The 24,371-nt window shown below is 52.6% G+C and overlaps 1 long non-coding RNA gene across 1 annotated transcript in view; it reads left to right on the forward strand.

The window, feature by feature from the left end:
- LOC146776103 (uncharacterized) overlaps nucleotides 1-8,342 on the forward strand; it is a 50,832-nt gene extending 42,490 nt beyond the window's left edge. The window contains exon 4 of the long non-coding RNA XR_014972024.1: nucleotides 7,239-8,342. This is a non-coding gene — a long non-coding RNA (uncharacterized LOC146776103). The remainder of the gene's footprint in view (nucleotides 1-7,238) is intronic.
- Nucleotides 8,343-24,371: the final 16,029 nt, after the last annotated feature.

Genomic DNA, 24,371 nt, shown 5'->3' on the forward strand with positions numbered 1-24,371 from the left:
TATGTAATGGGACGTTGTAACTTATTCCCATAGTCTTTACTATAATTTCTTCTTGATAAATGCAGCCTTCTGGATAAATGGTGTGTTTTCACTTTATATAATTTGTACTTGAATATAGTTCACAAAAACTATTTCGCTTTTGGCACGTTTCTAATTGAGTTTCTGATTCTTTATTGTCCTTCCAAATGGGTTGGCTCTGAAATGTATTTCATCACCTCTTGTTCAAAAGTTTAAAATCAAATCTTGCGCTTTTCATATTGTGCCTCCATAAATGATCCATCTGTGTGATTTCACCATCATATTTTATTTTAACTTAGTCACACTCATGATGAAGTAAATTATATTTACCAAAAGCGTATGTTCGAAATGGAATTAGAAAAATAGCATGTCTTGACCATAATTGATATTATGAGGATCTGTGAGATGTAATAGACAGCATAGCAGTCTGACTGTAGATCACTTTAAAATGGAAAATAACCCCAATAACACCTGTCTTATGTGGAAGGAAACTCATAATAATCGATGGATAAAGAAACCTTGAGTTATTAGGGGGCAAATGTTTCTAAGTTTGTTCAGGACTTTTCAAAAATGTTGTGGTGGGAGGGAGGAGCCTAGCGCTTGACCAAGATGGCCGCGTGAGCTTTGAGCTCCCGGGACCCACGCGCCCTCCGTCGATTATCCTGTCTTAAATCCTGTTTTATATGCACGGCATCTTGCAGATGACTCATTGCTGAGGCGATTGATGCTGCCCGGGTTCGGATCGCCCACCGGGAACCGGAGTTGTGCACGGCGGAAGATTGAGGCCTATCTCCGAGGGATGCCAGGGGCTGGCGTTGGCAGGAAGCCCGGCCACTAATTGAACAACAGCGGCCTGGCGAGGTGTGAACTGGCGGACGGAGAACGCCGTACTTTCACTTTCACTTTCTCGCCCTTTGTTTGCCTTGGCCCGGGAGTGCCTTCTGATGCTTTACTATCCTCTGGACGCCTTGCGCTCTACTCTGGCTGGTTATTGCAGATCTGGCTTCTCCTGTTCCCTCTGACTGAGAGAGGGTCGTCTCTTTGCACCGGATTGCTCGGTGCCAGACATGTCGGGTAAAGCAGAGGTGGATAGGCTGAAACCCAAGGCTACCAGGCGGGGAGCCTATACCCAGTCCAATAATATGGATCGCTATGCCCACCAGAAGGGATCGCCTGGTGGATCGGGCCAGTCGCTGGACGTGCAGAAGGCTGCCTCATCCCGACCTCGGAGCTCTCGTTGCAGGATGTCATGGGTGCGCTCGAGGGGATGCAGGCCTCGATTGGGAGACAGTATGATGCCCTGGCGCATAAAGTGGATACTATCTTGGTGGATGTCAACCTGATCCGCGCGGATTTGGGCAAAACCAATGAGCGGGTTAAATCCCTTGATCTCAAGACCACAGGCCTCGCTGATGATGTCTCTGAACTTCAGACCGAAGTTCGTAAGCTGCGGGCCCAGAACGACCTTTCCGCCTGCCGGCTGGAGGACATTGAGGGCCGGGCCAGGCGCAACAACGTGCGCATTATTGGGGTCCCGGAGTCCTCGGACGAGATCTCCGTAGATCTGCTCGTGGAGGACTTGGTGCTTCACCATCTGAAGCCTAAGGGCCTTGGGAAGTTTTTTGCAGTCGAGCGGGCTCACAGAGTTCCTGGCGGGAGGCCCAAGGCGGGAGCCCCTCCGAGACCGATTGTCGCCCGGCTCTTTCACTTCCGAGATCGGGACGCTATCCTGCAAGCATCGCGGGTGACGGGCCCGGTCCCTTTTCAGAACGCATCAGTGAGTTTCTATCCTGACTTCACCCATTTGGTGCAAAAGCAAAGGCAGAGTTTCCTGGGGGTGAAGAGACGTCTTCGGGAGAGGGACCTGAAGTATGCTATGCTTTTCCCTGCCAGATTACGTGTGGTGTATGAGGACCGGACTTTCTTCTTCGAATCGCCTGCTATGGCCGGAGACTGGTTGGACGCTTTGCCCCGACGACGGACTGGCGGGGATGCTGCCACAGACGTGGAGGGTGACCGGGATGGGCAGGGTTGATGCCCTCGGAGCCAGACTGACTTGCTTTGGTTCCGGACAATGACTTGAGCTGATTGCAGTAATACGGAGGGTTGCGGGAGGAAGATGGGAGCTCTTTCCTCCCTCAGGGTACTTTTTGTAGTTTTGTGTTATGGTAGGGCGACAGGCACACTGCAAGTTGGGGGGGCTTTGTAAGCTACAGCAGGGGTGCAGGGTGGGGGGGAGAGTTGGGATTTTGGGGTTGTTGTTGGGGGGTTTGTTTTTGCAAGGCGTAGTAATGGTTGTCAGGGTTGTTCAATGGTGGCTCTTCGGGTGTGGGGTGGGCCTCTTTGTGTGTGGGGATGGGGGGTAGGGGCTTAAATATTATTAGCTGGAATGTTAATGGCTTGGGAGATCGTATTAAGCGGGGGATAGTCTTGCAGTTCTTGAAACGGTCTTTGCCGGATGTGGCCCTGCTGCAGGAGACACACCTCATAGGTAATACTTGCTATGCTCTTAATAGAAAAGGTTACAAATTCATCGCTCACTCGGGATTCTCCTCGGGCTCCAGGGGTGTGGGCATCCTTGTCAGAGCTTCACTACCTTTCGAGGTGGACTCCACTATTGTTGATGATAGGGGGAGGTTTGTGGCGGTGGCGGGGAGGTGGGAGGGAAGAACGTTGGTGTTGGTTTCGGTTTATGTCCCTCCTGCCCTGCAGGCCTCCACGTTTGCAGATCTGGGTAGGGCCTTGTTGGACCTCCCGGAGGGTATGCTAGTGGTGGGGGGAGACTTTAATGCTGTCGGCTCTGGGTTGCTGGATAGGTACCCGCCCAGAGACACCGGGGGGGCTCAGAAGTGGCTTCCAGACTTTATAGATACACTCGGCTTGGTAGACTGCTGGAGGCTCCGGCACCCCACACAGAGCTAATATACCTTCCACTCCGGGGCGCATGGTAGTCTCTCTCGGATTGATTACCTGCTCACTCTGGCTGCGCACGCCTCCTTGGTATCTGAGGCTAGGCATATGGTGCGGGGCATATCTGATCATTCGCCAGTGTGGGTCCGGCTGGATGTCAGCCGCGAGGGAGGGGGCAGGGTTGCTCCTATCAACCCCTGGTACTTTCGTGATCCCAAGATGCGCAGTGCGCTGTTGAAGACAGTTGATCACTATTTTAAGGACAATCAGGGTTCCGTTGACTCGGCTGTGTCATTGTGGGAAGCATTTAAGACCGTGTTGAGGGGGGAGGCCCTCTCCTTGGTAGTGGCGGCCAAGCGACGGAGAGATGGCGAGGTTATACAGGTTGAGGATGAGATCGCGGCTTTAGAGGTGGCCCTGGAGGGGGAGGTTACAGCGGCCTCACTGCATAATCTGAGCTTGAAGGAAGCGGAATATAGGGACCTGGTGGCGAATGCCGCCAAGACCCTCAGTAGGGAACAGCAGGGTCGCTTGTACGATGTTGGCGATAAGGCTGGGAAACTCCTAGCGTGGCTGGACAAAAAAGAACGTGTTAATAGAGTGGTGCCGGAACTGACGAGAGAGGGGGGAGAGGTGGTTCTTGATCCCGAGGGTATAGTACAGTGTTTTTCGGATTATTTCCGTATGGTTTACGCCTCGGTTTCGGATAGGCCAACTGAGGATTCGCGTGACCTCCTGCGTGACATCGCTCTGCCCTGCCTTTCTGACGTAGATAGAGATGACCTCGATGGAGATATAACGGTTGATGAGGTGGCGGGTGCTATCCGCGCGCTGAACTCGGGCAAGGCCTCAGGCCCAAATGGTTTGCCGATTGACTTGTATAAGCTGTTCCCGGATAGGGTTGCTCCTCACCTGCGCGCCATGTTCGTGGAGGCGCGGGGGAGTGGGTCCCTTCCGTTGGACCAGCGACTGGCGACGATTGTTGTGATACATAAGGATGGTAAACCCCGGGACAAGTGTGCCTCAAATCGGCCAATATCACTCCTTAATGCTGAGCCGAAAATTCTGGCTAAAATCCTGGCGGGCCGCTTGGTCAGGGTGCTTGGAGACCTGATCCACCCGGATCAATCGGGTTTTATCCCGCACCGTAACACTGCGTTAAACCTTAGGCGTCTTCATGGAGTGATTGCCAGGGCGAGCACGCTGCGAGAACCAGCTATTGTGGCGTCTCTTGATGCCACGATGGCTTTTGATACGGTGGAATGGGCATATCTGTGGGCCGTGCTTGCCAAGTTCGGCTTTGGCCCTGGTTTTGTGAGCTGGGTGAGGTTGCTTTATGAGGGTCCCCTTGCGAGTGTTGTGGTAAACGGGCGGGCGTCGACTCCGTTCCAGCTTGGGAGGGGCACCCGGCAGGGTTGCCCCCTGTCGCCTTTGTTGTTCGCCCTCGCCCTCGAGCCGCTGGCGGCGTGGATACGCTGGCACCCGGATATACGTGGACTTAGATGGTCACCCGATCACGAGGACCGTATTTCGCTCTATGCCGATGACATCCTGTTATATCTCGCCTCGCCCAAGAACTCGCTTATAGTGGTTTGTGACGTTCTGACATCTTTTGGTAAGAACTCGGGTCTCGTCGTCAATTGGAGTAAATCATATCTGTATGTTCTGAGCGGCGATGTTCCACCTGTCCTGCGAACTTGTTCGATCCAGATCACCCAGCAGGGCTTCGTGTACCTGGGGATTTTTATCTCCACTGATTCCACTTTGCGGTATGAGAAGAACCTGCTCCCTCCCCTGGCGCGTTTGCGGCAGGATGTTGCGGGCTGGCGGAGGATGCCGCTCTCCCTCCTCGGGCGTGCCGCCTTGTTCAAAATGATGTCTCTTCACCGGTTCCTCTACGCCTTGCAGAATACTCTTGACTGGGTACCGGCCAGTTACTTTCGGGAGGTCGAAAGCCTCCAACGATCGTTGTTGTGGGATGGGCGGCCGCGCATAGCGATTGCTAAGTTGACGCTTCCGTGGTACGACGGGGGTATTGCGCTTCCGGACATTCGACGCTATTACTGGGCCACCCAGTTGAGCGCGATTAATCATGGTTTCTATGGTCCGGCTCTAAGCCCCGGCTACGCCATGGACCGATGGTTGTTGCGCGGCGGTAATTATCACAGAGCGTTGTACTCGCGGTCGCTGGACTCGTCCCTCACGGGGCCCACTGGGGTGGCGGTGCGGGTGTGGAAGTTGGCGACTGACTCGCTGGGCTGGAAGGATAGGCTCACCCTTGCTACCCCGTTGTTTGACTCTGAAAAATTGGGGAAGCTTTGGCATACGAAAGGTTTTGAGAAATGGGACTTGATCGGTATCTCCAGGGTTGGAGATTTGCTGATTAAGGGGAGGGTGAAGTCCTTTGAAGAGCTGCAGAAGGAGTATGAGTTGGGGAAATCCGAGTTTTTCCGCTATGTTCAGGTGCGTCATGCCCTGCGGTCAGTTCTCGTAGAAGGTGAGAAGGTGCCTGAGTCCTCTCCATTGGAGGACCGGATCCTCGATGGCCATATGCCAGAGAGTACGATCTCTCTTATCTATAAGAAATTGATTAATGTTCGGGCGGACCTGCTATTGGGGCTGCGGGACCAATGGACTAGGGACGGACTTGAGCTGGATGACGAGGACTGGCAGTCTGCGGTTTCCTCTCCTAAGGAGGTCGCGATCCCGTCGCGTCTGCGGCTGGTGCAGCTCAAAATACTCCACAGAGTCTATGTTACGGGGCCAAGGCTGGTTCATATGGGATTTTCTGAGGAGGGCTTATGTAGGAGGGGCTGTGGTATGGTGGGTACCTTCCTGCATATCATTTGGGAATGTGGCGTCATCATGGAATTTTGGAGGAGAGTCCATGCGGTAATGGGGGAGGTGACGGGCATTGTTATGCAGCCGGAGGCGCGGTGTTGTCTCCTGAATGTTTGGGGGCCTACTGATCACGATGAGGCACAGACCCAGTGGGTGACTCTGGGTAACATGGTGGCTAAGCGAGACATCGCGCGCCTGTGGGGCTCCGCGGGACCCCCCACATTGGCTGCGTGGAAGGAAAACATGGACTGGAGTATGTTCAGGGAAAAGACGGTATATTGCGCTAGAGGGCGCCCTCGGAAGTGGCATGCCATTTGGGGGCGGTGGAACCAATATAGGGGGGGCATATGTCTTGCCCCTGATCTGGATCCCCCCGAGGAGCAGCTCTCTCCTTAGCATTCTTTCCAGCTCTGTACATATATTTGATTGTTAATTGACTTCTTGGGTCTCTGCTTTTCCCCTTTTTCCTCTTATCACAGCACTGTGACTGATAGACGAGGGGGGTCCGGTCTCCCCTGAGGGGCAATCACCAGTTGTATTCAGTGTTTTTCGCCTTGCTTGGGTTTGGTTTGTGTTTGGGTTTATTTAAAATAGAACCTTTTTGCTTCTCCTTTTATGCACTGAGGACGCTTCTTTGTACTGCTCTCTTGAAGCTGCCGAACCTCCGGGTTGTCGGCTGAATAGCTGTGTCCCTGATTTTTGATGAATAAAGGTTTTAAAAAAAAAAAAAAAAAACAAAATGTTGTGGTGGAGAGAGCAGATGATCAAACATGGCCTTTGCTGCCTGGCGCTCACAGCAATCATGAATCTGCTGGATTTGTTTTTGAAGTTCAATCGATAAGGCTCACAATATCTTTTGGCAAGAGCTAAAATACAACTCCTCCTCTCTGGCTAAGCAGACTAGAGAAAATTGGTTCCCATGGCAATTGACATTCCGCTTCTAGTTATTCAAAGTCTTATTTGAAATCAAATATTATCACACAGCTTGTGCTTTAAAAGATTTGTTTTTCCTTCAAGTGAAACATCTGTATACATGTCTGCCCTTTTCTTGCGACACTAGCCAGAGTATAGCTATCTATAGAATCTACCTAATCCTTCATGCCCCCAAATTGTTGCGTTTGAGAAATACTATTGAACCTGGCTGGAGCAGTGTGACAATAATGTGATGTATGGTGTTGACCGCCTGCATGTAGACAAAATTGGTCCAGGCAATATTTCTTCATCAAAGCATAGTGCATTGGAACATTTATAAAGCGGGAGCCATTTGATGTTGGAGTAGCTTTGAGATATTCTTTATTTAAAATATGCTTTTATATTATTATTAATGGCTTATGAATTGTCTGGAAATTGTGAGAAGTTTTAACTTATGTATGTAGCCATAATAAACAAAATATATGAATTTACTTGAAGTGACAATGTCAAGAGATCAGATCAGCCTCATTCTTATGCCATCTCTTTCCCAAGTTTAGAAATCCTGAGAGCTGCATGAAAATGGTGACCGAGATTGTGGTGCCTGCGGTTTACGCCCTCTGTATCCTCCTCAGCGCCATGCTCCTTGTGACTGTGCTTCGTCGTCAGAGCTGAATATGGCAGTGGGCTACCATTTCGTGAACGACAGTGACATACTCCATCTTGATCCTCACAGCCTTACCTCTGCAGCTGACTTTACGTGTGCATGTGAAATGTAATTGGTTGCAGCTTACCTGACTTATGAAATACAAGGTTATGTCACTTTCACCAGCAGCTGCAGCTTTTCAGTTTATTTTAGGGAATCCAGGGGTTGAAGAGATTTTATATCAAATGAAATATAGTTGCTTTAAACCGTGGTGGACCTATTGGGAAGTGGGAAATTATCTTGGTTAGGCCAGTGAGGCTGAAGGGTTGTTTTGTCATATTGGCTCTTTCCCCTGCCAAAAAACATTTTTGACTGGCGCTACTTCATGCCCTTGGTTGTAAATTAAGGTGGTATTTGGTGAAAAATCCTCTTACCACCATATTATAAAAGCAGGTTTCTGGAGGTGATACTGTATTGCAAGAATGTTTGTGCATATTTGTTGTGTGGCATTTTGTTGTGGTGGTGATGTGTTCTGATGTTTTTTTCTACTGCTGTGTTTTTCTGCTACATTATTGTGTTTCATTTTTGGTGTGCTGTATTGTGGTTGTTGTGTTGCGTTCTGTTTTGACTGTTTTATTGTGTCGTACCCTGTTATGTTTAAATTGTGGTGTAATGTTGCTTTGTGTATGTTATTGTGTTATGCTCCGTTGTTTACTTTAGATAAGTCAACAAATGCTTCTACATTTCCTGCCAAAAGCGGCACATTCCTTTATAGATCCCATGGCAAACAGCCCTTTGCCACTGTATAAGGTAGTAAACTAGCACTGCTCCGGCTCTTCTATTAAAGACAGTCAACGTAAAGGTGAGGTATAGTCTGGTTCTTAGATTGTCGCTTGGAGTGGTCATGTTGTGTGTCAGGGTTCTCTGTGTCCTGACCACAAAATATTCCATTAGACCATTTCATGGCTGTCCTTTGTGTCTCAACTTATACACTAAAAGCTATGCTTTGACCAGCTGTAAAAAAAAAAAAAACAATCTGTGCTCTAAGGAGACATTATATAGTGGACATGCTCTTGTGGAAGATTCTTCTGATGGAATGGGAGGGATAACCTTGACGTGCATCGAATGCATTGGTTTAACTCAGGGCCGCTGAAATTATGCAGCAGAGTAGGACCAAATTATGCAGCAAGGTTGACTAAATTGTGTGGCAAGAAAAGGCAAATTATGCTGTGTACTATGTGGCAGATATGGCAAATCCATAATTATGTGCAAAATGCAGCAGCCACAAAATAACATAATTTCCGTGGCCCTGGTTCAACTTTGCCCTTGGAGGATTTTCAGCAAATAGTAGTGACCTATTGATGTATTACACTACTTATAGTTACAGTTCAATAACCCTGAAATCCATCCTACATAGGTTGTTTTATGTCACACCTCCATACTGCAGGCACCCTTCTTCTGTTTGGGACTGTTCTACATCAGAGAAGGACATGTGGGGGGCGGGAGGGGGGGGGGGGGTTAATTTCCTTAAGTGATCCGGTGATACTTGTAAAGTCGAGTATGAATTTCATGTAGTAAGACAGAAAGTGAAAAATTCTTCTCTATCAGACTTTAATTCCCAATGTGGGTTGTATTCTGTTTGCACACAGGTGCAATCATTTTGTTTGTCCATATTGAAGGTAGGGGTGGGTGGAACTGATGAAGTTTCACTCCGCAGAATTCCACGGAGTTACATAAATACTCTGTGAGATTCCACGGAGCTCCACAAATGTTTGAAAATATGCAAGTTGCGCTACAATTAGTGCCAGTAGCACGAGAACTCTGAAAAATCAGTGCGAACAGCACTATCAGCCCATGCCCATTTGAGTTGATTTTGCTACCCCTCAAATAAAAAATCTACTCTAGCGGCAGCAAGTCTACTTGAGAAGCAGCCTTTTGACTGCACAACCGCTAGTGATTGCCCGTATTAGAAAATGGCGACATCCAGTCAGAACTCTGTGTTACTTGAAACATTCTGCCCACTCCTAATTGAAGGTAGGGATTACCAGAAAATACTAGGTTCTTTCCCACACTTTTTCTGGGAACTTTCCAACTCACGTTTATCACCTGTTCACCTGTATTTTGCAGGTGGTAATTTTTCGTGGAAGGGGGTCATGAGAGGGTTGCTGTGTAGGGACCGTGGGGTGGGTGGGTACCAGGGGCACTTACGGTCTCTTCTTCACACTCCTGGAGGTTTTATCAGGCAAGTTTTTGTATGCAGTAAAAGTATCCCAGTATCCCAGCAGTTGGTAGCTTTGAGTGTGGGTACATCAACTACTCAGAATAGACGAGGGGAATATCCATTTTGGGATATTGCTCTGGCCGACACAAAACGAGGGCCTAATCTACTAAAAATATGTTTTTTATCTGATAGTGCAAGGGATTGTGCAATTGGGGTCTTTAGCTTTTGATCACACGCTCAAGTTGTCTTATGGAACCTAAACACTACTTTACCTGCAGCCTGGGAAGGTCAACCAGAGCTCTTCAGTAATTGCTGGAAGGATCTTCTGGGGGTTACAGACTGGGAACACTTACTTGAAGCCCTTAGGGACTTATTTAAATTTAGGCAGAGGGAGTAATTACCGTCACCATGGTGGAGTACATTACTGCTGCCATGGCGAGGGTACTCCGCCCGCTGTATTTAGAGATATCTGCTGCCACAGTGGACATCTCTTGAATTTCCAGGAACCGCCATGACGGCAGTACCTGAAAATGCATTGTAAGTTCGATGGACAGCTTCGTCAACATGAGGACGTTGTACATCAAATTTACGACATTCTTTTTATTTTTAAAAAGAAATTGACAAAGGGAAATTTTCTTTTTGAAAATAAAAAAACGAATGAGCTCCTCACCATTGAAGCATTCTCCCATGACATGGGGGTCATTTAAAAATCTTCACTTCCCCTTACTACTGCGATTATCATGGCGTTGATGGGCAGTGAAAACTGAATATTTGTCTGCCCAATCTAAATTCGGCACACAGACACATTGCCATACCTCCTACGGGCTTTACTCCGTCAGAGGTGTGTGTGGGCAGCAGAGATAAACTCCGCCATCTACACACTAGAGGTCTGCCTTATTCTAAATGAGACGGGCAGACCTTTGGGTTGTGGGAAAGGTACTTCATCACCATAGTCACAGAGTATCCTTTCTGCCAACATATAAATCAGGCCCTTAGAAGAGCAACATCTCTAAAGACAGAGGAAAGACTGATCTTGTAAAGCATCCTTTAGAGTTGTGGGTCGTCATCGTGGGAACAGCCATTACATTGCAGCTGTTACCCCGCATGTCATTACAACGCAACATTACAATGCATGCGTTGGAACAACGCATGACCATCACAACGCAAATCTTTACAACGCATAGGCCTTTACAACGCATACCTTTACAACACATTTCGTTGTAAAGGCATGTATGGTAAAGGCATTTCAAATGTAAGTATTAGGTAAGTATGGGGTTTGGGGCTGTATGGGTAATTTTAGCATTTAGGGTGGGTATGGGTTTTGGGGTGACCAGGGTTATTTTAGTGTTTAGGGTGGTTATGGGTTTTGAGTTGCCAAGGGTAATTTTATGGTTGATATTGTGCATGCGTTTTGTGGTGGCATTGGTAATTTTAGGGTAAGGGTAAGTAGGGCTTTTGGGGTGGCAAGGGTCATTTTAAGGTGGGATAGGTGGTTTTGGGGTGGCATGAGTAATTTTAAGGTTTACGGTGGCTATTGGTTTTGGGTTGGTATCGGTACTTTTAGCGTTTAGGGTGGGTGTGGGTTATGGGGTGACATGGGTAATTTTAGCATTTAGGGTGGGTATGGGTTTTGGGGTGACATGGGTAATTTTAGGGTTTAGGGTGGTTATGGGTTTTGAGTTGTCAAGGGTAATTTTAGGGTTTTGGTGTGTATGGGTTTTGGGGTGGCAATGGTAATTTTAGGGTAAGGGTAGGCAGGGCTTTTGTGGTGGCAAGCGTAATTTTAGGGTTTAGGGTGGGTAGGTGGTTTTGGGGTGGCATGGGTAATTTTAAGGTTTTGGGTGGGTATGGTTTTTGGGGTGGCATGGGTAATTTTTGGGTTTAGGGTGGCTATTGGTTTTGGGGTGGCATGGGTAATTTTAGGGTTAAGGGTGGCTATGGGTTTTGGCGTAGCAAGGGCAATTTTAGGGTTTAGGGTGGGCATGGGTTTTGGGGTGGCAAGGGTACTTTTAGGGTTTACGGTGGGGATGGGTTTTGGGGTGGCATGGGTAATTTTAGGGCTTAGGGTGGTTATGGGTTTTGTGGTGGCATGGGTAATTTTAGGGTTCATGGTCGGTATGGGTTTTGGGGTGACATGGGTAATTTTAGGGTTGAGGGCAGCTATGGCTTTTGGGGTGGCAAGGGTACTTTTAGGGTGTAGGGTGGGTATGGGTTTTGGGTGGCAGGGTAAATTTCAGGGTTTAGGTTAGGTATGAGTTTTGGGGTGGCATTGGTAATTTTAGGGTATAGGGTGGGTAGGGGTTTTGGGTTGGCAAGGGCAATTTTAGGGTTTAGGGTGGGTAGTGTTTTTTGGATGGCATGGGTAATATTAGAGTTTGGGGTGGGTAGGGGTTTTGGGGTGGCAAGGATAATTTTAGGGTTTAGGGTGGGTAGGGGTTTTGGGATGGCAAGGGTAATTTTAGGGTTTAGGGTGGGTAGGGCTCGGCTTAGCTTGTTAAAGTCTGACTTCAAAGTTGGAATTGAAGGCCACAATGAACTATCAGAAACCATGTGCATCAGAGGGAAAAGCACATTATTACAGCAGGTCATTATCTGGTAGACAGATAAAATATATGGAATCCCAGCCTTCATTCTGCAACAGTCTTGGTCACTTAACATTAAATAGCTTACATTTGAAAGGACAGTCATGAGAGGGAGAATTGAAGTGGCTGGTATTCTTTTTAAAAACAGGCCAAATTCGTTACTGAAGCATAACATGCGCTGTGAATGGTAACATGTTTTCAAACAAGTGAGTGGCCAACAGAAGAGTTGCATTCTTTTCCAAAAAGGAGCACCTCTTTGTTGGCCCATTCATAATAATAAGAGAATGGGAGTGACCATAACTCATAACTAACTTTGAAGGCCGTCAAACTCTGGATGGTCAGAAAATGCCTAAAGCTTAACTCTGGGGACCGACATGGCTGCTTAGCGGAGCGGCTCTGAGCGCCCGGCCCCGTCTTCTTCAGCCTGCTCCGTACCTAGCTGCCCTGGCCGGGTTCTGGCGGGCGCTTTGAGACGCGGAACAGTCCCGCATCCTAGGGGCGTAGTTTGCAGGGCTCCGGTCCTCCCCGGGCCCTGCTAGATGTGCTTGAGGCGTGTCGGGTACCCCACAAGGCTTACCTCTGCTTGTGGAGTGATTCCGCAGAGACGACAAGAGCGCCTGTCCCTGTACCCACTTGACCCTCGTGGAAGGTAGAACCCAGCAGGGATGAGATGGACGCAGGGAAGGGAGCCAGAAGGAAGGTAGGGGGTTGGGAGCGTAGGGTTCTCGAAGACGACTGGAAAGGAAGAACAAAGACCCAGCTTAGTAAGGGGACCCCAACTCCTTCGTCTATACACCCCGTAATCCACACACAGAAATGCTCTTGTCCCCCATTCGGAAGACTTACCAGTGCGCAGCAGACCACGAGTCTCAACAATACTGGCAGCCCAGAGAGGCTTCCTGATTCAGGTGCTGTCCTGCGAGCTCCTCCGTAAGCAAAGAAGGCGCTCCTGCGCGTCTCGTGCCCACGAGTGCTCTTACACCAGAGGCACTCCTGTAAGGCACACGTTCCGCTGGACGCTGCTTCGACACTGGGGTATTCTGACCCACAACAGCGTCAGTGCAACGGAACTGTTCAATAGTCAAAAGAAAAAACAACCCCCCAAAGTAACCCCTCAGCGCTCCTGCGTGGTTGGGGACAAAATTACCATATAGCGCTCCTGCGCAGACAAAGAACCAAACAATACATGCGCCCCAGCGCGGTGTACTGAAAGCAAGAAAATGCGCTCCAGCGCGGTGTACATAAAGCAAGAAAATGCGCTCCAGCGCGGTGGGAATAAACACGGCTCAATGCGCTCCAGCGCCGTGAACAGAAACCAGGCTACTGCGCTCCAGCGCGGTGGATATAAACAAGGCTAATGCGCTCCAGCGCGGGGAGAAACAAGATCAAACCTCACAATGCTCCACAGTACGGCGAGTCCGCTTGAGGTCGATGCTGCTTGGCTCCGGTACGATCCTCGCCCTCAGGATGCCTTCAAGAATACGAAGCAACGACTCCGGCGGGAAACGCGCGGTTTAAGCGTTTCCCCCGGAAGTGGTTTCCTGACCTGTTGCTGGTGTTGCAAGACTAGACCGGGACTTCACTTCCGCCCGGAAGTGAGTCTCCCGATCATTCTGTGTGTGTATTAGCGGACGGAACGGGAGTACCGGCAAGCGCCGTAACCATGACAGTACCCCCCCCCAAAACAGGTCCCCCCCGGCACCCCCAGAAACCCAGAAGGGAGAAGCAGGGCGAGGGATTAAGGGGTGACTCAGATGAAAAGCACGGACGAGAACGGGTGCATGACGAACATGGGACAAGGGCTCCCAAGACCGTTCGTCCGGACCATAACCCTTCCAGTCCACCAGGTAGAACAGCTTACCCTTGGTACGACGGGACCCCAGGATGGCCCTGACCTCGTACTCAACATGGTCCTCCACCACCACCGGAGCAGGAGGAGAGGGAACAGAGCTACCAGAACGGACCGGCTGCAGAAGGGAGACGTGGAAAACAGGATGGATCCGCATATGCGGAGGGAGAGAGAGCCTCATAGCCACAGGGTTAACCACATTCTCAATGACAAAGGGACCCACGAAACGGGGCAACAGTTTCTTGGGACCATGCACATTGAGGTGCCGAACGGATAGCCACACCTGGTCTCCCACGCAGTACACAGGCTCCTGCTGTCGATGAGCGTCTGCGTGTGTCTTATAGGTGTCTTTCGCCTTGGCTAACTCAAACCGTGCCTGCTGCCATAGTCCGCGCAGGGAAGCGTGATAGGCCCGTACCGTTGGCAACAGGCTGGCCCGGGGAACTTCCCAAGCAGAGGAGCGAGGATAACGGCCTTGGAGACAAAAGAAGGGAGACATGCCGATGACCGAGTGCCTGCCGTTGTTGTAGGCATATTCCGCCATCCAGAGTACTTCGGACCATTCTTTTTCGACCGTAAGCAGCAAACAACGGAGGTACTGCTCCACGGTGTGGTTCGTCCTCTCGGCCTAACCGTCGGTCTGGGGATAGTACGCCGAGGACAAGCGCACTTCCATCTCCAGGATCCTGCACACCTCCTTCCAGAAACGGGACACGAATTGCGATCCCCTGTCCGTTATAATCACTGAAGGAATGCCATGGAGACGCACCACCTCTTGTACGAAGATGGAGGCCAGTTCCGCTGCTGTGGGCAATTTCAGTAAGGGCACAAAATGCGCCATCTTCGAGAGATGATCAACGATGGTGAGAACTCTGATATGCCCCGTCTTGGTGATGGGCAGTTCCACCACGAAATCCATGGAGACGGTGTGCCAAGGATACGGGGGCACAGGAATGGAACGCAGAAGACCAACAGGAGGCTCCGATCTGTTCTTACTCAAAAGACAAACGGTACAGCTTGTTACATGGTTCCTAGTGTCGGTTACCATAGTAGGCCACCAAAACTGTCGTTGCACGAGCTCAAGTGTTTTATGAAAACCAGGATGGCCGGATAGGACATGGTCGTGGCACAGAGCGACTGCCCTTTGCTGGCTGGGTAACCCAGGCAGGTACATCCTCTCTCCTCGGTATAATAAGCCGTCCACGCAAGTCACCCCTTTGTGTTCATTCGCCAGGGCCTCTAGATTGCAACGCCTCGCGTCCTTTTCCACCTGAGCAAGGAACTCTGAGGATGTTACCACACCCTGGAAGCGTTTCTCTGGAATTATGGGAGCGGGCTCGGTGGGTTCGGCTTCTTCGTCGGCCTCTCCTAGCCGTGAGAGGGCATCGGCTTTGGCGTTTTCTTTTCCAGGTCGATACGTGATCACGAAGTCATATTCATTGAAGAACAGAGTCCACCGCAGCTGTCGGGCGGTGAGAGCACGTGCCGACCGTAGAAACTGGAGGTTTCTGTGGTCTGTGTAGATGGTTACAGTGTGTTTTGCGTCTTTTAAGAAGTGGCGCCATTCCTCGAACGCGGTCTTGATAGCCAGTAGCTCCCTGTCGGACACCGTATAGTTGCGTTCCGCGGGTTGGAGTTTCTTGGAGTAAAAGGCTACCGGATGTAACTGTCCTGTGCTGGTGTTTCGTTGGGAGAGAACGCCCCCTAAGGCGTCTTTAGAGGCGTCTGCTTCCACCATGATTGGTTGCTCGGTATCAGGGTGCACCAGCACCGGGGCTATGGTAAAACGCCTTTTTAGTTCTCGAAATGCGTTGTCCGCTTCCTGATCCCATCTGAAGCGTACTCCTTTGTGCAGCAAGCGGGTGATAGGAGCTACCATCTCGGAGAAGCCTGTAATGAATCTACGGTAGTAGTTGGAGAAACCAAGGAACCGTTGCACCCCTTTGACGGACTCCGGAGGAGGCCAGGAGAGGATTGCTTCCACTTTTTTGTTATCCATGTGGATGCCTGCGGGAGTAATGACGTGACCCAGGAATTCAACAGAGGTGACGTGAAAAACGCTCTTCTCCAGTTTCACGTATAAACGGTGTTTTCCCAGCTGTTGAAGGACGGAACGGACATGTTGTACGTGTTCCGCAGTGGACTGTGAAAAAATCAGGATATCATCTATGTAGACCACACAAAAGATATCTATGAAGTCCCTCAACACCTCGTCAATAAAATACTGGAACGCTGCGGGGGCATTACAGAGACCGAAAGGCATGACCTGGTACTCAAATAGACCAAACTTCGTCCGGAAGGCAGTTTTCCATTCGTCACCCTTTCGGACTCTGACGAGATGGTAAGCACCCCTCAGGTCCAGCTTAGTGTAAATGGAGGCGTCTTTCACCCTTTCCAGGAGATTGGTGATTAATGGTAGGGGGTAGCGATTTTTTATGGTGATGGCGTTCATCGCACGAAAGTCAATACAGGTCCTCAAATCGCCCTCCTTCTTCGACACGAAGAAAAGAGGAGAGGAAACAGGAGACCTGGAATGGCGGATGAACCCGTTGCCCAGATATTCGTCCAGGTAGGACCGAAGGTGTAGGTTTTCCTTCTCCGTAAGGGAATAGATTCTACTGCATGGCAACGTGGAGCCGGGAATCAGATCTATTCGGCAGTCGAACGTCCGATGTGGTGGCAGCGTGTTGGCCCCTTTTTTGTCGAACACGTCAGCTAGGTCCTGATATTCCTCTGGTATCGCTGCTTGGGAAACCAACCCCATGCCATGTGCTGGTAGCGATCGTGCTTGTATGGAACGATCTTCCAGGAGGTTGTTCGTAGCATAACAGAGTCCACAACAGTGTTCCGAGTCTAAATGTATCACTCTGGATACCCAATCAATGCGGGGGTTGTGCTTCACTAACCAAGGCAATCCCAATATCACCTTGAACTGAGGTGCGTCTATGACGTCAAAGCAGATGGACTCGGCGTGGTGATTGGCAAAGGACATAGTCATGAGCTCGGTTCTATGCCTGATAGGTCCGGAGGTTAAGTCCGTTCCGTCAACAGCCGTGACGTTTTCGGGTTGGGCTTTGGACACTCTGTTTATGCCCAAGGCGCTCGAGAATCTGGTATCAATAAAGCAGCCTGTTGCACCGGAGTCCACCATTGCAGTTACCTGCCAGGTTCTTCCCGCCGGATTCTGTAACGAAACGTCCACCACCACGTGGTGACTGCCGTCGAAAACAGCAGGGATCGCTAAGGCGTCATACGAAAAACCCGGAGGACGGATCCCGTTGTCTACTGGGTTTCCTCGTTTCCCGTCTTGTCCACCTTGGTGACGGGCAAGGCAAAAGGCCTTCTGCCCCGAGGTTTGGATGGCTTCACCGGGCATTCCCTCACGAAATGTCCGCTTTTCCCACAGTACAGACATTGGTTCTGCTTTCTTCGCCGTTCTCTTTCTTGGTTCGACAAGGGCCCTCTTACGCCCCCGATTTGCATGGGTTCCGTGGCCTCACCCTGGGGAGCGGTTTCCTCTCTGGCCTTATCCATTCCCTTTTCTCCGAAGGACAGGAAACGGGTGTCACCGCCTTTTCCCTTCTCGGTTCTTCGTTCCTGCAGCCGGAAGTTCATTTTCACCACTAGGTCGATAAAAGGACCTATTTCCTCCGGGGGGTTGGGTAACTGGGAGATGAGATCCTTCAGGTCATCTCTTAATCCCCGGTAGAACACCGACACCTTCTTATCCTCAGGCCACTGGGACTCGATCACTAGCCTGCTGAACATGGTGATATAGTGAAGCAGGTCCTGGTTGCCTTGTTTTAAATTAAGCAACTCGTTGTCCGCTGCTTGCACAAAGGTGTGACGAGCGAACATACGTCGCATGGCTTCCTTGAACGTCGGAAGGTGATGTAGCATGGGGTCATCATGTTCCACCAATGCGATGGACCACTGAGCTGCGTCTCCGCCCATGTAGGACAGAATGTAGGCAACTTTTGATGCATCATGGGGAAAGGCCGCGTTTCTGGCCATGAAATGCAAGTGACACTGATGAATGAAGATGCCATACTTGGTGCTGTCCCCGTAGAAGCGTTCAGGTGGTGCCAGCTGTACGGGATGAGGGGTGACGACCTGTATGGCGGTGTTCGGGTTGGTGGCAGTGGAGGACCCCCCATAGGTGAATGTAGGCTGTCGTAGGAGGCCTTCCTGCATGACCCTGGGGCTAGGGGTAGTACCCCAAGGACTGGTGACCCCAACTGCCATCTGATCCTGCAGAGCGGTAATGTCGTGGCGTAAGCTACGGTTTTCCGCTTGCATGGCAGTCAGCATGAGGGCTATGTCTTGTAGCGTAACCTCTGGGTCGCCCATGTCGTCTAGGCAGAATGAAAAACGTGGGCTTCGTATTCTGTCGGGTACCCCACAAGGCTTACCTCTGCTTGTGGAGTGATTCCGCAGAGACGACAAGAGCGCCCGTCCCTGTACCCACCTGACCCTCGTGGAAGGTAGAACCCAGCAGGGATGAGATGGACGCAGGGAAGGGAGCCAGAAGGAAGGTAGGGGGTTGGGAGCGTAGGGTTCTCGAAGATGACTGGAAAGGAAGAACAAAGACCCAGCTTAGTAAGGGGACCCCAACTCCTTCGTCTATACACCCCGTAATCCACACACAGAAATGCTCTTGTCCCCCATTCGGAAGACTTACCAGTGCGCAGCAGACCATGAGTCTCAACAATACTGGCAGCCCAGAGAGGCTTCCTGATTCAGGTGCTGTCCTGCGAGCTCCTCCGTAAGCAAAGAAGGCGCTCCTGCGCGTCTCGTGCCCACGAGTGCTCTTACACCAGAGGCACTCCTGTAAGGCACACGTTCTGCTGGACGCTGCTTTGACACTGGGGTATTCTGACCCACAACAGCGTCAGTGCAACGGAACTGTTCAATAGTCAAAAGAAAAAGCAACCCCCCAAAGTAACCCCTCAGCGCTCCTGCATGGTTGGGGACAAAATTACCATATAGCGCTCCTGCGCAGACAAAGAACCAAACAATACAAGCGCCCCAGCGCGGTGTACTGAAAGCAAGAAAATGCGCTCCAGCGCGGTGTACATAAAGCAAGAAAATGTGCTCCAGCGCGGTGGGAATAAACACGGCTCAATGCGCTCCAGCGCCGTGAACAGAAACCAGGCTACTGCGCTCCAGCGCGGTGGATATAAACAAGGCTAATGCGCTCCAGCGCGGGGAGAAACAAGATCAAACCTCACAATGCTCCACAGCACGGCGAGTCCGCTTGAGGTCGATGCTGCTCGGCTCCGGTACGATCCTCGCCCTCAGGTTGCCTTCAAGAATACGAAGCAACGACTCCGGCGGGAAACGCGCTGTTTAAGCGTTTCCCCCGGAAGTGGTTTCCTGACCTGTTGCTGGTGTTGCAAGAGTAGACCGGGACTTCACTTCCGCCCGGAAGTGAGTCTCCCGATCATTCTGTGTGTGTATTAGCGGACGGAACGGGAGTACCGGCAAGCGCCGTAACCATGACAAGGCGGGCCCGGAGTGCGGACATGGAGCGCCTGGAGCGAGGCTCGGCGACGGAGGCTACTTGAGCCCGCGGCGCCCACGAGGTGTCTGGGCCCCGGGCCTCCGGTGGCAGAGAGGGGGCAGCCGGACTGCAGTGATCGCGAGGGGCCCTTCCCCCCCCACCACCACGAGGCAGGACCCACCTATCTTCGGAGGACTCTAATAGCCGGTGAGGGAGTGGAGCTGCATCCCGGGGACGGACTGACACCAGGTGGAGGCTGGTGAGTGCGGTGATGTGGAGGCGGAAAGCGGAGCCATAGGAGCGGTGCGGGGGTCTGAAGGTAGTCCCTGGGGGGGACCGGCACTCCCTCAGCTACTTCCCCCCCCTCCGCTGATGCAGGCCCTCCGACGGCGCCCGTCTTGACCAGGGGGGGGGCGCGGCGAGGCCGGGGGTTGTCCCCGGCGGTCGGCGGTCGGCGGTCGGCGGTCGGGAGGCCGGGCTCCCTCTTCTCCCCCCATCCGCCCACGCTCCAGGGGGTCGCCCTACAGCGCTTGCACACCAGTGAGGGGCGAGGGGACCCGGGGGCCCCATGGACACTGACGGCGCCGTCCGGAGACGGTGAGAGGTGGCGGCGTACCACCCTGGACTCTGACGGGCCATGGATCGGCGGCAGTCCCTGGGGGTGGATCGGCTGTCATACCGGGCAGCGCCCCGGGAGGTGATTTGCGGGGCTTGAGTCTGCAGGCTGCCCGGGCGAGTGGAAGCCCTGATTGCAAGTTCTTCCTCCTGCCATCCAGTTCCCTGGTCCTCCTGGTCTCCCCGTGATCTATTGCAGGGCCTCCGGCGGGGGTGGCTGTTCCCCGCGGACTGAGGTGGGGCCCCCATGGGCAAGGACAGGTCCTCCCGACCGGCGCCTGCGGTCACCCAAACCAGGATTGATCAATTCACGACCTCTGAGAGAGGGACTGGTCCGACCGGGGAGGCGGTGTCGGCCCCCGCTACAGACCTGGCCGCCATCTTGCAGGCCATTAATGCATCCCGCTCCTCCCTGGAGGGCATGGTAGGGGAGGTCAAGGTGGATGTTGCCCTTCTTCGGCAGGACTTACGCAATGCTACTGCCCGCATCTCTGAGGCCGAATCGAGAATCTCGACAGCCGAGGATGACATCCGTAAGCTGCAGGATCAAGTACGGGAGCTCACCACCCACTCTAATGAGCTGCACCGCCGGGCCGAGGATGCAGAAAACCAGGCGCGTCGCAGCAACCTCCGCCTGGTGGGTTTTCCGGAGGGGGCTGAGTCGGGCCGGGCGGACGACTTCTTGGAGCGCTGGTTCAGATCCTGGATGCCAGCGGACAGTCTATCGGCCTGGTTTGTTGTTGAGAGGGCCCACCGCTCCTTGGCTCCGAGGCCTCCGGGGGCACCCCCCCGCCCCTTTATTCTCAAGATCCTCAATTTCAGGGACAGGGACGCTATTCTCCGTGAGGCCAGACGTGCTGAATCTCTCACTTACCAGAATCACAATATCATGATCTTCCCGGACTACACTCGGGAGGTTCAGGAGCTGCGGCGGTCCTACACGGAGGTGAAACAGAAGATGCGGACCCTGGGCCTCCAGTACCAGCTGCAGTTCCCGGCCCGTCTTCGGGTCATCTTTCAGCACAAAGCCATTTTCTTTGAGACACCTCGAGCCGCCTGGACTTGGCTGACGGAGGAACATCCGTTGCATCGATCCGGGCGAGGCTCACCGGCGAGGAGCCGCGGGGGTCAGCCTGCGTCCAGACCGTTCAGACCCCGTCGTAGGAGGCGCACCGTGCCCCGGGGGAGCGCCGAGGGGGAGGTGGTGGTCACACGCTCCATGGGACGGCCACGTCGGGCCTCTGGAGCTTCACCGGCCTCTTCGGCCGCCCCTGCTAGTCCTGTTGCCGCTGACTGCCGGGCCGGATCCCCCGTGCGGTCGGGCTCTGTGGCCCCGCCTGCTGCACAAATGGATACCTTGGACCTCTCCTGCAGTCCAGTGATTTGACTCTCTCTTGCTGGGGGTGGTTTGTTTGTTTGCTGGGGGACTGGGAGCGGTCTACCGGGCTGCCAGTGCCAATACTTGGACTTTTCAGGTGCTCCATTTCAGGGAAAGCTCTCGGCCAGGGCAGGAGATTAGGTCATTATCCGACCGATTGGGGGTCCACTAGGTGCTCAAGCCCGAGCGTTCTAGCTTGGTAGTTGTTCTTCACAGTTAGGGTGACAGATGCTTCAGTTTTCGAAGTATAGGGTGGGGGGTTGGGCTGGTTTTGGGGTTGTTTCTTTCTCCTAGGGAGGATTATGTTGGCTGGAAAGATCCTCCTCATGGTTGTTGTTCTACGGCATCATTGCGCTCCTGACTTTCCCACTGACCTGCTTTCCCGGGGTCTCTCCCCTTGGGGAGCCCCTGCGCCTGCATCCCCCCTGGTCTCATTGCTGGGATCGCGTTCTAGGGACACCCCCCTTCCACGTGCACTAGATGGTCCGACCTGGGGTTATGGCTGAAGCTACCATTCCAAGGGCCGCCGTGCGTATTTTGTCATGGAATGTCAACGGTCTTTTGGATCGTTTCAAGCGCACGGCAGTCCTTAAATATGCGCAGCGCATGGGGATTGATGTCCTTCTCTTGCAGGAGACCCATCTTATTGGCAATAACTGTCTCTTTCTTGCTCGGTATGTGTACGATAGGGTATGGCACTCGGGCTTCGTTAGGGGTTCCCGGGGAGTGGCTATCATGCTTAGATGGACTTTTCCCTTCGTTCTTGCCCAGGTGCATTTCGACTCCCAGGGCACGGCGCTTGCGGTTTGTGGCACTCTTGAGGGGCGGCCCCTCACCCTTCTATCCCTGTATGCGGCTCCGTCCCAGTTGCAACCTGTCCTCTCATACATTGCAAACTTACTTCCAACACTCCCGGTGGGCGCACTCGTCTTGGGGGGGGATTTCAACGCTGTATATACAGCTAGCATGGACGCAACGGGCCTGGTCTCCCTTGCCAAGGCTACCCGCGCGAAGCAGTTATCGAACTGGGCCGAGGCCCAGGGTCTGTGTGATGTATGGAGGGTTTCGCACCCGCAGGTCCGCCAATACACCCACACCTCGGCAGCGCACCACTCGCACGCCCGGATTGATTTAATCTTTGTTCCATCTACCGAATGCACGGGGGTACAAGATGCCCGCATTCTTCCTAGGGGCCTTTCGGACCACTCTCTGCCGCTTCTGGCCCTCGGCCCGCCTCCCTTCTCTGCCCACCCGGTGTGGCGCCTGAACGCTTGGTTCCTTCAAGATAAGGAATTTCGGAAATCGGTGGGAGCTGAGAATTCTAATTACTACCACCATAATGTGGGCTCTGTCTCTTTCGCGGCCATCCTCTGGGAGGCTGGGAAGGCGACTATTAGGGTAGCGGCTAAGTGTCTTGTACAGCACCAACGCCGGAAACGTCTACAGCAGCTTACTGAGTGTGAAGCGCAGGCCCTGGAGCTTGAGCGCGATCCGGAGGCTTTGGGGGAGGCCGGGCGGGTGCGACGACTGGCCTTTCTGCGGGATGAGATTCGCTTGCACTCTATGGAAGCGGCGAAAACTTTATGGCGCTCCTCGGTGGCGCGTGTGTACGGCTGGGGGGATAAGAACGGTGCTCTTCTCCACCGGCTGGCCACGTACCCCCGGGCAAACAGGATTATCCCCCCATTGTGGGCCCTACCGGTGACACTCACACGGCCTCCGTGGCGGTGGCAAAATCCTTTGCCGATTACTACTCCACGCTGTACCGTGCTCGGGAGCCTGGGATCCCTCTTACGGAGTTGCTTGGGACCGCGGGAGCGGATCTGAAGTGCTTGGGGCAGGAGGCCAGGGATACCCTCGACTCGCCCGTTACGCTACAGGACATTGACGATGCCATCAGCCACCTGGCCCCTGGGAAAACCCCGGGTCCGGACGCCTTCCCACAGGAATACTACGCCCACTACCGTGAAACCCTCGCTCCGCAGCTTTTGGGCCTCTATGCAGAGGTGGTAGAGAAAGGTTCGTTCCCATTGGAGACGGACCCGGCTACGATAGTCGTTCTCCCTAAGACGCAGCCCCCATTGCAGTCCTGCTCGGACTATCGGCCGATCTCTCTTATTAAGACGGAGGTCAAGATATACGCTACCATCCTGGCACAACGGTTGCGTCCGTACCTCCATTCACTGGTCCACCCGGACCAATGTGGATTCATGCCGAAACGAGGGACTCGGCACTGCCTGCGGCGCCTGCATCTCGCCCTTGCCCACCGAGAGTGCCTCTCTCCTTATCTAGCTTTGTTGTTGGTTGACTTTGAAAAGGCCTTTGACTCGGTGGGGTGGGTTTACCTTGATGAGGTTTTAGAGAGGATGGAGTTCGGTCCTCAATTTCGCGCCATGGTCCGGGTCTTGTACGCGGCTCCACGGCCTAGAGTGTTTGTGAGGCCCTGTCCCGCCCGTTCTCCATCGGGCGGGGGACGCGCCAGGGCTGTCCGCTCTCGCCCCTCCTCTTTGCCTTGGCAATGGAACCCCTGGCCATTTTGGTCCGATCAGACCCTGCTCTTCGTGGATGGGACTGGCCGGGCATGGCTCCAGATAAAATAGCTCTGTATGCGGATGACGTCCTCCTTTACCTCTCAGACCCAGCCATTTCTGGTCCTATTGTTCGTCGGATTCTTCGCCGATTCGGTAGGGCGTCGGGTCTCCGTCTCAACCCCAAGAAGTCGGTCTTGGTTCCGCTGCATCCGTCTAGAGATTGCTTTGATTGGCAGTCCGATATTCCCCTCCGGAGGCTTTCCTTTAAGTACCTGGGAATCTGGGTCACCCTTCTGCCTGAGCTCTGCTGGGCTCTTAACGTAGCTCCCGTGGTCAATAAAGCCAGATCAGACCTGGCGAGGTGGCAG

Source organism: Triturus cristatus, chromosome 12 (genome assembly GCF_964204655.1).
Source record: "Triturus cristatus chromosome 12, aTriCri1.1, whole genome shotgun sequence".
NCBI lineage: Eukaryota > Metazoa > Chordata > Amphibia > Caudata > Salamandridae > Triturus > Triturus cristatus.